General features: G+C 51.2%; 1 protein-coding gene across 2 annotated transcripts in view; it reads left to right on the top strand.

Annotated features, from left to right (window-relative positions):
* GJC2 (gap junction protein gamma 2) overlaps positions 1–13,322 on the top strand; it is a 39,370-nt gene that overhangs the window by 15,289 nt on the left and 10,759 nt on the right. The window lies entirely within an intron of this gene.

Raw genomic sequence — 13,322 nt, 5'->3', positions numbered from 1 at the left:
AATTTGGTTGAAAGTGGTTTAGTGGAGCAGGCAGCCTTCTATCTTAAGAGGTTTCTGATATATCCCAGTCTGCGCTACACCACATAGATTAAAAATAAAAAAACCCAACAAAAAAAAAAAAAAACAACCCACTTCTGCTACTGGCAGTAAAAGTTTGGCTGCTGTGTGTGAACCTCTATTAACCCGTGGCCCGTGCTAACGTGCCGGTACAGAGGCATGCCTTACACTAGGAGAGTCCATCCTGCTGTTATTCCTTGTAATGGGAAGCTTCCAGAAAACAAGCCAAACCAAATATTTGTAGCAAAGGCAGGGGCTGCCTGGAGGGAGCCGCGGTGGGCAGGAATGCTCCTGCCGCCGGGCAGGAGGTGACATCATCCGGATTCCTTCGCTGAGGAATGCAGGATTTGCCGTCTTCCCTGCCAGTAATTGCTTTTCAAAAACAGACCTGCCCAGGGATGCAGATTTCACCCGTCCCCTTCCACGGCCCCGCAGAGAGGCTGAATGTCCCCTGTTCCCCTTCTCTTCCGCAGTGTTAATGGGGCTGTTGCGTGGACAGGCACGAAAAAGGATGAAATTGGCCATTCCCCAGATCGCAGGTAAAAGCACCCAAAATTTTATAAGCAAGGGTTGGACAGAGCTGGTGGGGGAGCGACGATTTCTCCTCAGGGCAGGTGATGGGCTGAGTACGTGCGGGGTCTTCTCTGCTGGGCAGACTGTGCTGAGAGCTGCAAGAGGAGGCCATGTGCTCTGCTCTGTGATGACCCCATCTCTCCTGGTCCTATGAAGCCCGCTGACCACGCTGTGTGTTTTTGAATGCAAGGCCTCAGTGTGATGGCTGGGATAGGTATCCTGACGTGCAGAGCATCCTGGCTAACCAGCCTACGACTTGCTTAGCCTGCTGGGGCTAACCCTTAAGCAAAGCCAGAATTCCCTGCCGTGCAGCCCTTGGCATCTCCATTGGGCCGAGCATCCCCACATCCCATCTCCAGTCCCTTGAGCTTACTCTCCTCCAGCCCGGCTCTGCATTGGCTCCAGCTTCAGCAAACGACACTGGAAATTAATAACGGTCGCTAATGTTCCTGTGTCATCAGCACTTCCACCAGCATCGGCGACAGTAAAGGGGTCAGTTCCTGTAGGATGGAGGCTGCTGCCGTCATTTCAATAGCTGGAACTAGGTGTAGTTCAGCTGCCCCTGTTATGAGTCCAATAGGGTGATTTAGTGGTTGGAAAGGCCTGAAGTTGTTTGCTGTCAGTGCCTGAGAGAGGATGGCTGGCAGGAAACGAAAGCGCCGCTCTCCAAGGCAGGGGTGGTTTTGCTCCTGCACTGATTCTTTAATTTTCCACCAGGTTTTGGAAAATCTTGGCTATTACAGCTGGACAATTATATCAAGAGCAGAAAAGAAGGGCTCTGGCCAAAGGAGAAAACCCACTTGGTCGGCTGAATTTTTGAAAGGGGGATGGAGTGAGGACCTCTGAATGGACAGCAGCAGAGCAAGGGCTGTCTGGGGTCTGGACATGCAGTCCTGAAGGTGGTGAAATGTGACATGAGGTGCGCCAGGAGAAGGCCTGCTCCTTTTTGGAGCCAGCAGCATAGACAAAACCAGTGAGGATGGATGAAAAGGGGAGCCTGGCATCATGGCAGGGCAATGCAACGACATTTTGTAAGCGGTGTGGGCAGAAGAGACACATCTAAGTGGGAGGCAATGATATAGCTGGCTGGGGCCACGTCCCCCATGGGACAGGGTGGCAGTGCCATGGGAGGGGCCCTCTGTGGGACCTCCTGGGCTGGGTTTGGGTATTATCTCCCTCCAAGCAAGTCCCTTCTCCTGGCATGTCTTGGCCACCCTCCATCACCGGGCTGTGTCTGGTGCTAGTGATCAGGGCTCGTGGTTTGCAGGACTCTTACTGCTTGAGAGAAGGCAAAAACATCTCTCCCTTGTGCTCTTGCCTTTGGGAGAGGTGGAAATAGGGGTGCCCTGCTCATTTCTTCCTGGAGTCACCCTAGAGACAGCAGAGAGCTGGCTGAGAAGCACTGATGTGGGCTCCACAGGGTTGAGGTGAAGGCTCCTAGGCTTTGAGCTCAGTAGGGACCCAAAAAGCAACGAGGGAAAAAACATGACGATGGGTGAAGATCTATTTTCAAAAGTTGCAAGGAAGCTCACAGGCTCCGTAGTTATCATGGCTCGGTGAGGTGGGTACCACCAGCTGGCTGCAGAACTCTGCTCCTCTGGCTCCAGCTCCTCACGGCTGCACACACGGCCCGCAGGGCTCTGCCTCCTCCATCCGCGTGCAACCAACCCGTCTCATAGCAGTGCTGCAGAACGTAATTTGGGTTTTTGATTCACCTCCCTTAAGTTGTTGCTTCTTAATCTTTCTCAGGAACACAGATGGTGTTGTGGTTTCTTATTTATTTCTGTCTGGAGGCTAAAGGGAGGATGCCTTGGAGAGGAAGGGAGGGAAAGAACCAGAGGCGGAAAGAGTGAATTTTCAAGAAGAGCCTCCCACAACTTCATCTTTCCCCAGCTTTTGGTAACGGCCAGGTCACTGATTGCAGCTATTCACTCCAGAAAATATCCAGGGGGTTACGTGGGACACCGAAATGTGGTGGGCTGGGTGCCCAGCCAGTGACCACCATCAGAGCCGTGGCAGAGGATGGACCTTAACTGACCAGCAGCAAACCCAGACGTGTCCCAGTAGCTGCCTGAAGGTCAGAAATCGTGACGTGGCATTTCTAAGGGCTATTTATCGCAAAGTGAAGGAGGATCAGGGTTTTTTTTTCTCTTTTGCACCCTCTTTCCATGGCCTTGTCCACCCTCTAAACTTAGCAATGTTCAAATTAGCAGAGGAGGCTGAACTGGCTCCAGGCTGGCAGAGATCACGGAGGAAAAGAAATGTGAGCACAAGACTGGAAGACTAGGAAGGGGCTTGCTGCATGTCCTAGGGGGATTTTAGTATTGCAGATTAAACTGTGACTGTAGCATCCGCTGTGTCCCATCCCCGGCCTCACAGTGGAGCTTGATGCATCCCTGCTTGGGAACCAGCCGAGTACCTGGTGTGGGGGTGCTCGACCCCTCTGTGCAAGCCCCAGCGATGCCAGGGGTACCTGCTGTGGCAGGAAGAGCCCGCCACATCCCAGAGGGTGGTGGAGGGTTTGGTGTGAGCAAGGTGGCATGCACCCGAGATTCTCACTTCTCTGGCAAAACCTGCACCCATGCACCCGTGTGCCTGGTGCTCTCTTGGGAACAGCTCTACCTTCAGGACCAGCCCACTGTAAAAGCAAAGAGAGAAAAACCTCATCTGGCTGCCAGTTTGTCTCAGGTCATGGATCAGCCCCAAGCACTGGAGCATCGTTGGCTCAGGCCCACGGCCCTGCCTCTCCATGAACTGCAGAGGTTCCCCTGTGTAAAAGGCATGGAAGGGCTGTCCACGTCCTCCTCCTGCATCTCCCTTCCTTCCCCTTCCGCCTCAACGTGCTCATTCATGAAAAAAATAACTGTTGGATGGACATTGGGAGAGGAATTAATGTTGGCACGTTGCTTCCCGCGCGTTGGCCAAGGGAGGTTGTAGGCTCAAAGGGTTTTAATCTTTGTTTTCACAGCTGGATTCGATATTACCCTTTCTTCTCTCCAGCTTTTTATTGCTGCTTGCTCCTCAGAGCAACCTATTGCAAAGCAGCGCGCTGGCGTTGGAGCACAACCTGCTGCTGGCTCCCCGAGGGGCAGCGAGTGTGGCTGTCCACCTCGGGACCGACGGCCTCCACAGCCCCTGTGTTCGTTAAGGACTGAGACCGTAAGTGATTATGCTCTCCTACAGCGAGGGTCCTGCGACTGGGAGGGCAGTGCTGCAGGGAGGATGGTGCCATCCCATGATGGTCCTCTGAGAGCACCTGGCTGCAGCTGAGATCTCCAGGCTCCTTCCCGCCTGACACCACGTGGGGTGAAGGCAACTGGTTAGCAGGGACCAGCTTGCCCTGTCCTTTGGTAGGAGGGGACAGGCAGCAAGGTTGTGGGGTGTCTGCCTTAGCCCTGTGCAGGAGGCATGATGGGACCCTGGCAAACCCTCAGGCTCATGGTCCCAACCTAGGGACACCATGGATTGGGGAGGTGCTGGTGTAGGGTTTGGTGGTGCTGGTGTAGGGTTTGGTGGTGCTGGTGTAGGGTTTGGTGGTGCTGGTGTAGGGTTTGGTGGTGCTGGTGTAGGGTTTGGTAGTGCTGGTGTAGGTTTTGGTGGTGCTGGTATAGGGTTTGGTGGTGCTGGTGTAGGGTTTGGTGGTGCTGGTATAGGGTTTGGTGGTGCTGGTATAGGGTTTGGTGGTGCTGGTGTAGGGTTTGGTGGTGCTGGTATAGGGTTTGGTGGTGCTGGTGTAGGGTTTGGTGGTGCTGGTGTAGGGTTTAGTGGTGCTAGTGTAGGGTTTGGTGGTGCTGGTGTAGGTTTTGGTGGTGCTGGTGTAGGGTTTGGTGGTGCTGGTGTAGGTTTTGGTGGTGCTGGTGTAGGCTTTGGTGGTGCTGGTGTAGGCTTTGGATAACTGGATACCCAGCACAGCAGACAGGCAGGTGTGTGCTCATGCCAGCACCCCGTTGGATGCCCAAGGGCTCGGATCTCTAGCAGGGCATATCTCAGAGTCAACCTTTGCTTTGAGCATCAGTGTGGACCAGGGTCAGATGGGACTGGCTCTGTTCCCACCTGGATGCCAGCCTGAGGGTACCTTCTCCACCCCGCTGTCTACCTCTGGAAGGGAAGGAGGGACACTGATTCAACACCCTGCAGTCTTGCAGGCTTTGGGGATGAAGAGACACATAGTCTTCTTGGCACGGGGGGACCCAGTGGCGTCCAGATGTGAGGCATGAGCCGCTGACCTCTCCAGCGTCAGCGGGTCGGGGCCCGCCTATGTAAACACATCCAGGAAGGCTCCGGTCCCTTTCCCACCCCAAGCTCGCCTTAGGATCAGACCGGCCAGCCTTTGCCGATGCTCCTGTCCCATGGGCTCCCGGGAAAGGTACCGTACCGCTCGCCTGGCGCCGGGCACTCCCCTGGGCATTTCTCTCTCATCCTCTGCTTCTCTGCTTGTAAACATAATTTTATAGTTATCTCTGTGTATAATTACCTAAGTGGTTATTTAAAAATTTACTGATGATACTGGTGTAACAATAAATCTGAGTGAGCAGAGCAGAAACCTACCCTGGTCATGCTGGGAACCCTGCCAGAAGGATAGGAAAGCACTTGTAGTAATAATGTTTCCTTTTTTTCTTTATTTTCTGTTTTCTAAGAACAGTTGGCAAGAGCATGTCCAATGCATTTGTTTCCTCAGTTATCACGTTCGAGTCTCTCTCTCTCTCTCTTTTCTCTTTTAACTATGTGTAGATCCTCCCAGTCATGGAAAAATGGGCCATAAAGTCACATCCAAGTGTCTCGTATTTTTGCTTTGGTGTTTGCTTTCTTGTCTTCAATATCTTTATTTAGTTGATGTTGGATTGTTTTACTCTGAGGAGGGGTCTGGTGCCCAGGTAGCCGGGGCTGGTCTCAGGAGGACGTTTTAGTGCTTCGGGGTGGCAGGTCTGCAGCTTGGCATTTATTCAGGGATGGAGCAGGGATGGGTTATTACAGCGGAAGGAAGGGTTTGGCAGCTGCCCCCAGCCCTTTTACCTGTTTGCACAACACCTGTGTCACGGAGTGGCCTCACTGTTACGGCTCTATCTGACCTGACAAGTCTGAGGGTCCTCCAAAGCCAGGATATTGGGCAATAGATGCTCCAGTGATGAATGTTGGGGTGTTCAGAGAGGTTTGGTGTCTTAGATGCACGTGTTCTGGTTCAGATAAGATTTTAGGTCATCTTACAAGTCCTGCTCCTTGAGCTTCACCTCAGCTCCTGCAACCAGGCCACCTCCTGAGGTGCTGGGTGATGGGTTTAGGAGACCACCCTTATGTTTGTGATAGAGCAGAGAGCAGAGCAGGCCTCAGCACCCTGAGCAGATGCCACACCAAAGCAATAGGACCGTAAATCTACTCACGAGCATAGCAGGTCTTCCAAATTACCCACGCATGGTCTTTAACCGCGTGGTTGTTTAAAGCAGTAAAGCATGAGTTCTGCCTGGAGGACCGCGTAGGACAGGGCAGTCGCTCAGCGATCATGACTTATGGCCAGGGCTGGATGAGGGAGCATCATGTGAAGGTGGGTAGAGCTTGGACCTGGTTCACGTAGCTGGGTTGGATCCTGTGGGTTGGGTTGCTGCACCGATTTGTGGGGTACTTGCTTACTGCAAGCCCCTGTCCTTGTTAGGGTTGAGCCACGGTTCCCCCAACCTGCACTTTGGTTGGCAAATTACAGATATTTTTGGGGTAGTAAAGAAACAAAAATAACTTTGGACCCAAATCTCATGCTGGGCTTCTCTTGCACTCAAGGGTGAAAGAAACTGCCACCAAATCCCCAGTCCAGAGGCTTCTTCCATACTGCTCTAATGATCTGGGCAGGTGGCTGTCAGCCCAGGATCGAGCTTGAACCTCTAGAGCTGAGTCTCCACTGTGGCAAACGGGACCATGGTTAGTGGTGGGTCACTCTGTGCTTTACTGGGGGCAAAAGCGCCCTTCAGCCAGAGCCAAGAGCAGTGGCAGGGTCTCCTAGGGTTGCTCCAGCCCATATGAACCTGGTCTAAATCCTGGTGGGAGAGTCTGTCCTGAGCTGCTACACGTAATGTGGCTGGTTGAACCAGACCAGCGTTGGTTGTGTACAGGTTGTCTCGCCTGTTGCGGTGGCCGTTGTACCTCCCCGTGTCTGACAGAAGAGGCGTGTGATGACAGAGTTGACACTAACATTTTTCTCATTGGCACTGCTGCAAAAAACAGAGCCAAACTCCCAGAGTCGGCAGCCTGCCTGCATGGGTGGAAAGCATTTTCCACAAGAAAATGAAAAACTGTCTGTATTTTCAGGTATTTTCAAGGGGGCTTTGGTGAGGAAAGCTGGAGGAGGTGTTGAGCATGTCCTGCTTTGCTCATGTGGATCCACAGAGGACACAACCTCTCCGTCTTTGCTTTGGGGTGTTGCTGTCTTTACCCTCAAGCTGTGTCCAAGGCGTTCATCCCCATGCAGAGTCGCTGGCTGCTCCCATTCCCATCCCTCTCCCCCCACTGACACTGTGCGCATGGTTTTCACGCAGCTGAAAAGCAGGGAAACCATTCCTCTCGTCCGCTCGGTGTGAGCCATGGACCTCACCCAGCAGCTCTTGAATCAAGCCCAAAAGCTGTGGCTGAGCTTCCTACCTCTGTTCCTGCTCCCCTTGCTCCTGCCTCCTTTTCCTGGGGTTCTTCCAAGCTCCCTCCTAACACACACCTCTGCCCATCCACAGGTGTTAGGGAAAAAGGGAAAAAAAAAAACCAAACAAAACACCTTTCTGGAGCAGCCAAAAATGTGCCTACTTGACTTTTTCCAGCATTCCCTAATCTTTCCCATGCACCCTGGCCTTTTTCCTCTGCCCCTGCCTGCGTTAGCGCACCCCTGCTCGGTGAACAGGTGGAGGAGCAGCCGTGGGGGCAACGGCGGGAGGAGGCGATGTGCCGTGAACTTTTGCACGGCCGTTTTCACCAGGGAATGGATTTCCTCTGATTTTTATGGATTGATTTTTTTTTTTTTCACTCTTTTGTACAAGTTCGGGAAGGTTTAGAGCAAGTCAAGCCTGGCTTGGCTTCACAGGGATGTGCTGCAGGCCAGCCAGGGCTGGGAACGCCAGCTGGAAAGTTTATTGTTTCCTGTTATGAGAGCTCGGGGAGCCACGATGGGTTTGCAGGAGAGGCGCGGGTAGCACTAACACCAGGTACGACCCCGACGGGTGCGGTTGGAGGTGGCCTTTTATTCCCATTGCTTCTCCAGCTACTTCAGGAAAGGGAAGCAAATAGAGAAGGGAATAATTGCTCGATCTGACCTCTGACTATTGAGGCAAATGCTTTCTTTGGAGCAGGAACAGACGCAGGGGGAAAAACGGTTCTGCTGAGCCACATCCCTGGGGCTCCCCGCGAGTCTCTTCTTGCCACCTTTCGGTCCGTCGGCCCGTGTTATCTTGCTGTGCTTGAAAACTTCAGCAGAAAGGTTCCTCTCAGAAAAAAATACGTGGTTTTGTCATCACTGAAATTTATCTCAAGAATGTGTCCATCGCAGTGAAATTTTCAGCTGGGAAGGGCTGGAATAATTCGCTTCTGCTCTCCAGCCTGGGTTCAAACACCTCCTCTGGGCTTTTGTATTTTGGCATTTAAATCTTATTGTTATTTAACTATATAAGATTTATTTTTTTGGTCATTTTCAAAATAAAGTGCTTTTACCTTTCTGCGGTCATCAGTCAGTGATATCCAAAGGAAACATTTTACTGTTTTTCAGCAGAAATATTATTAATTCTGCTAACAGCATTGGCTTGTTGCTCCAATCACAACCCAATGCAAATTTAACAGAAATTCTGTGTTCTGACCTATCTTCTCAGCTAACTGAGGCACAACTGGGGTCCAAATTTCATGGCAATTCAGAGCCAGAGTTCATGTTTTCAGAGTGCATGAAAGAAAGCAGTCGTCACCTCATTTTCAAACATCCTTACGTTATGCAGCCAAAATCCCCATGGGCTTTGGAAAAACGTATGAGTTTGGTCCTTGCAAGAGCCAGAGACCAACTGCAATGTCCTGATCCAGACCGAAATTTTCTTGGGTTCATCCAACAAGCAGAGCTGGATGCAGAAGAAAAATGAACCTGATGATGAATAGGTAGAGGCCCCGGCTCTATGTTGTTCAAATGGCACATCTGTGCTAGGGTTATCATCACCGCTGTCCTGAAAAGTCCACACAGAGATTTGCGGTGAAGCAGATTTTAGCAACAAACACTGGCACAGCTTTTTCTGATGCCTATAAATGTATTTTTTTAAGAGAGTCGAGGTTTTGGCAGAGTTCTTACGATGCAAACCCTGATTAGTCCCAAATCTTGGAGAATGCCCAAAGCTCTGGGTGAAGGAGGGGAGTTTGCACAGCTGAGATTTTTTTTTTCCTTGGGTTAAGCTAGGGAGCACGGTGGGGCCGAAAGGGAGCCCAGGGGTCCTTGGCTGGGGTGGTTGAGTTGAGCAGCGCTGCGGCCATTCCCAACTGCTCCCTCCCATCTCTGCATCGCAGCTCCTGAACGGGTCCCTGGGACATCCACAGTTGGCCTTGATACCATCAGCCATAAATAGTGGTGTTGGTTCAGTTACTGGTTCATGAGCAAACGGGCTGCCTCTGTGGCTGGGAACAGTGCAGACGCGGCACTTCAGGGCATGGTTTAGGAGACATGGCACTGTTGGGTTAATGGTTGGACCTGATGATCCTAGAGGTCTTTTCCAACATTAATGTTTCTATGATCCTATGATTCTATGATAAGCCATGATCCTTCCACCTATAAACCCATGTCCTGTTCCAATACGTTGCTTCTGCCCTTGCTGGAAGGGACCGGCCTGTTCCAAAACACCTTAACACAAAAGACACGGTGCTCTGTCCCAGCAGATGTCCCCAGCCCGCTAGCACGTCACTGGGGCAATGACAAAACTTGGGTCCTTGGGTGGCTGAAGGCTCTGAAGACTCCAGGCATGAAAAAGGAGCTCTGATGGGTGCTGATGGCCTCCTTCCCATCAAGAAATGGAAGGCAGCCTTGAAGATGCCCCAATGAGATACACATTTGGATCTCTCTGCAGCGCTTGGTTTACCTGGTCCTATTAACCTGGGGACGAGCCAATAGAAATGACAAAGTTGCAATGCTGACTTGAACCAAACTTGTAAAAAATGAGAGCGAATCCTCTTCTAAACCCACCAATCCACCCCCAGACCTACGTGCTCGAGGACCAGCTGCTCTGAAGACAACGAGGATAACGGCAGGATGAGGGGGACCGGAGGGAAGAACGACACATTGAGAAAGGAGGTTGCCACGCCCTGAAGCACATCTTTCCGTCTGGGGAAAAAAAAAAACCCTCAGTTTAAAGCCATTTCCGGAGCTGTGGTGCTCCGCTAAAGGCATGGGGCTGCAAGCAGCAGTCCAGCCACACCGAAGACAGTAAAGAAATTAAAACCTGACTCTCCTTCTCTGTAGCTGCAATGTTTTAATGTGCCGCTTTCACTTGCAAAGATAAGACCCCAGCGTGCCTTTCAGTGATTCTGTCGTTCACTGGCAAAGCTGTAACCGCCCCCAGATCACATTTTTCTCTAACTGCCACGAAGCTACTGAATAATAAGAATAACAATAAAATTCAGTAGCTCTGCAGTGGACTTTAAGATTATGCAAAAGGGGGAGAATATTTCCCAAGTTGAATATTTCTTTTTAGGCAGTGCCTTTGCCTCCCTTTCCACCACAAACCTCTTTCAAAGTGGACGGCACCCACAGCCACTGAGGGTGAAGGTGTGTCCTGCATCCCACGTCTGAAAGTCAGAGGAAAAAGGTTAGTGAAGTTAGTCGAAAAAGAAAAGATACAAATTAAAACCGCTGCTTCAGTCTTTGCCCTCATTTGTGGTATTCAAATGTTTTTGCTTCTCAGGCGTGAAATGCTGTAGTCTCCTAAGCCCAAATCCAACAATTTCCAATAAGATAAAAACTTGACAGTCTTAATTTATTTCAGTTTTGAGACATTTTTCTCAAAACAGTGATGTTGCTTCCTGGGTCTTGTTTTAAAAAGCAGGCTTATCAGTTGAACCAAGGTGCATTTCTTCATTTCATTTAGTTTTAAAACGGATCGAAGGAAAATCCGAAAGGTAAAAATTAGAGAAGAAAATGGACTCTCAGCCCAATACAGTACAGAGCTTCGTAGATTTGCGGCCAGAGTGGATAATTACAGATGCTACTCATCACTGACGTAGCAAGGAGACGTCATACCAGATCTCATTATCATTACTGACAGCATTTATTTACTTCAGTAGGACATCGAAGAGATGTATAGATCACTACTCTGAAACACAGAGAGTGCCTGGGTGGAGACGTGCCTTGGAGAGGTGACTCCCAGCGGCAGCCAGAATCGAACAAGGCTTCATCACATCCATTCCCCCTCTGTCTCCACCCTCTCTTTTATTTCCTTTTCTCAATTCCAAGCATTAAATCGAGGACATGGGATGCTGAAGGGGTGGGTTGGGAGTGAAAAGGTGCCCGTACATTAATCTATGGCTAGAAAAGCTCTGCTCTCCAGTGCCTCCCTTGGGAGGAAGAAAACACAAACTATTTACAACTGTGTGCGTACTCCTGCCGGTCTCTGTTATCACCCACACAGCAAAGGTTTGGGCTTTCACACAACCTCTTCGGACAGTGAAAACCCAGCTAAAGTGTGCAAGAGAAAACGCACAAGTCTGGCTCTGCCTCCAGCCCTCTGCCTCCTTCCCCGGGCGATGGCTGAGCCCATGGGTCATGGTTGGTTGATGGGAACCACTCGGTCCCCACCAGTGTGATGGCCGGACCTGCTGGGCAGGAGGCTGGAGCAGGAGCAGACGTTGCTTGGCTCGCCTGAAGCACAGATGCCCCGAGAAAACTTCCACCAGATGAGATTGCTGTGTGTATAAATAACCCGCATGGTTAGAAAGCAAAGGGCCTGGAAAGGCTGTCTGACCCATGGGACAGGGACCGTGCTGAGCTGCCTTTTATCTCCAAGTTGCTGCCCGCAGTCCTGCAGAGCCTGGAAGTTGTTCTCAGCTAGTTATTTTTAAATAACTAATAATACTTCTCTGCAGCTCCATCCCGCACTGGCTGGAGCGGGTGGAAATTTCGCCACAGTTCTTTGATGGGAATGAGATCTTGGTGGCCATCCCTCAGGTCTGATGGATCTCACAGGACTTGTCTTTCACAGTCAGATGGTGTGACATGTGCTGGAAGTTGTGGGGTCCCCACTTGTAGGGGACGCACCCAAGGACCACGCGGTGGCCCCGGTGGAGGTAACCATGAGGTGACCCACCGCACTGTCTCCAGACTTGAAGGTCCATGCGGAGGACCGAGGAGGTCACTGCCCCGGCATGCTGGAGGCCAAACCCAACCCCAGGAACACACAGGGATAATGTGGCCTCGGCTCACTGTACGTTTTCTCCCCCTCAAAGGGGTCCTGATGGGAGATGTCCAGGGAGGTTGGGGTGTTGCTGGAGGAGATCTCCAGCCCTGGTGCTGTCCTCTGAAACCATCTCCCCATGTCCTTTGACAGTGCAAGCTTTGTTGGGATGCTATGTGCTTAAGTTGAAGCATGCAATTAGGGTTGTGATAATTGAACTTCTTTGGGGGCTTATTCCCCCAAAATGCCTCCCAAGCTCTGGTTTCCCTAGTGCGGCATATTTTCCCCCAAGGTTATGTTCAGCTCTGCACCTAGCTTAGATGATAAGGCTTTTCCACTTGTCTGTCATAGATGGCTACTTCTGAACTGTGAATTAACTTATCACTCTGTGTGAGTAATTAGTTTATAACTTAAAACCTTCAGGAAAGTTACCGCAATGTGCCCAGAAACGCTCGCCCCCCACGGAGACCCCGATAGCTGCAGTGGGGTTGTGTCACGCAGCCGAGCTCTGGTGTCAGCAGAGGCTCACGTGCTCCTGGGCGCTCACAGAGAAACGTTCAGCAGCGCGGCCGAAGCGTTAGCCAGCGTGGAGCAGTGCAGGAGGTGCAGCTGCTTGCAAGAGCGTCGGTGTCAGATGCTCCAGCGAGCAGGAATTGCCCCTCCACGTCCCTTCGGGCTCTTTGGGAAACCAGAGGTCTGACAGCAGAGTGACTATCCTTCTTTGTGAGGACCAGGGATGAACATTCCCAATAAGCCATAAGGTTTCAAAAGTCCCTTGATAAAAATGTGCATCTTCCCATGCTTTCTCCCCTCAAAGGTGGGGTCTGATCCTTTTCATGACTTGCTGGCTGATGCGGTCGCTTCCTTCTCCTCCTTGCTGGCCCTTGGGGAGCCTTTCTGCCTTGACTCTCCATTTCCATCTCAGCAGCTCCCTGGAGCTCTGCTCCTGTTGGGTTGACAATGCCAAAGCTCCCCCCGGTTGGATCAGGGCTGAGACGCAATCCTTGGACCATCAGGATGGAGTTTTTCTTCTCCACTTGCCTTCTGCAAAGAAGCCAAAAAGTCTCCGTGGGTGCTCAAAAACCCTTCCCCATCCTTTCTCTGCTCTCTGCTCCCATCCACCAGCTTGCAGAGAGGTGCACCACCTCTTGCAGAGAAAGCCTTGCCTGGGGTGCAGCAAACCAGGAGCTTTGGAGAGGTTTTTCTCACTAGTGAGCCTTTCTTCTATTTTTATTATTTTTTTCCCCCAGCAACCAAGGAACTTTTGCCAAAATGTGTTTTCCACATGTTCCCTATTAGTCATGCTCTGTCTTA

This window comes from Phalacrocorax carbo, chromosome 2 (assembly GCF_963921805.1).
Source record: "Phalacrocorax carbo chromosome 2, bPhaCar2.1, whole genome shotgun sequence".
In the NCBI taxonomy this organism is placed as follows: domain Eukaryota; kingdom Metazoa; phylum Chordata; class Aves; order Suliformes; family Phalacrocoracidae; genus Phalacrocorax; species Phalacrocorax carbo.
The sequence above is the reverse complement of the archived record's forward strand: the minus strand, read 5'-3'. Positions and strand labels throughout refer to the sequence as shown.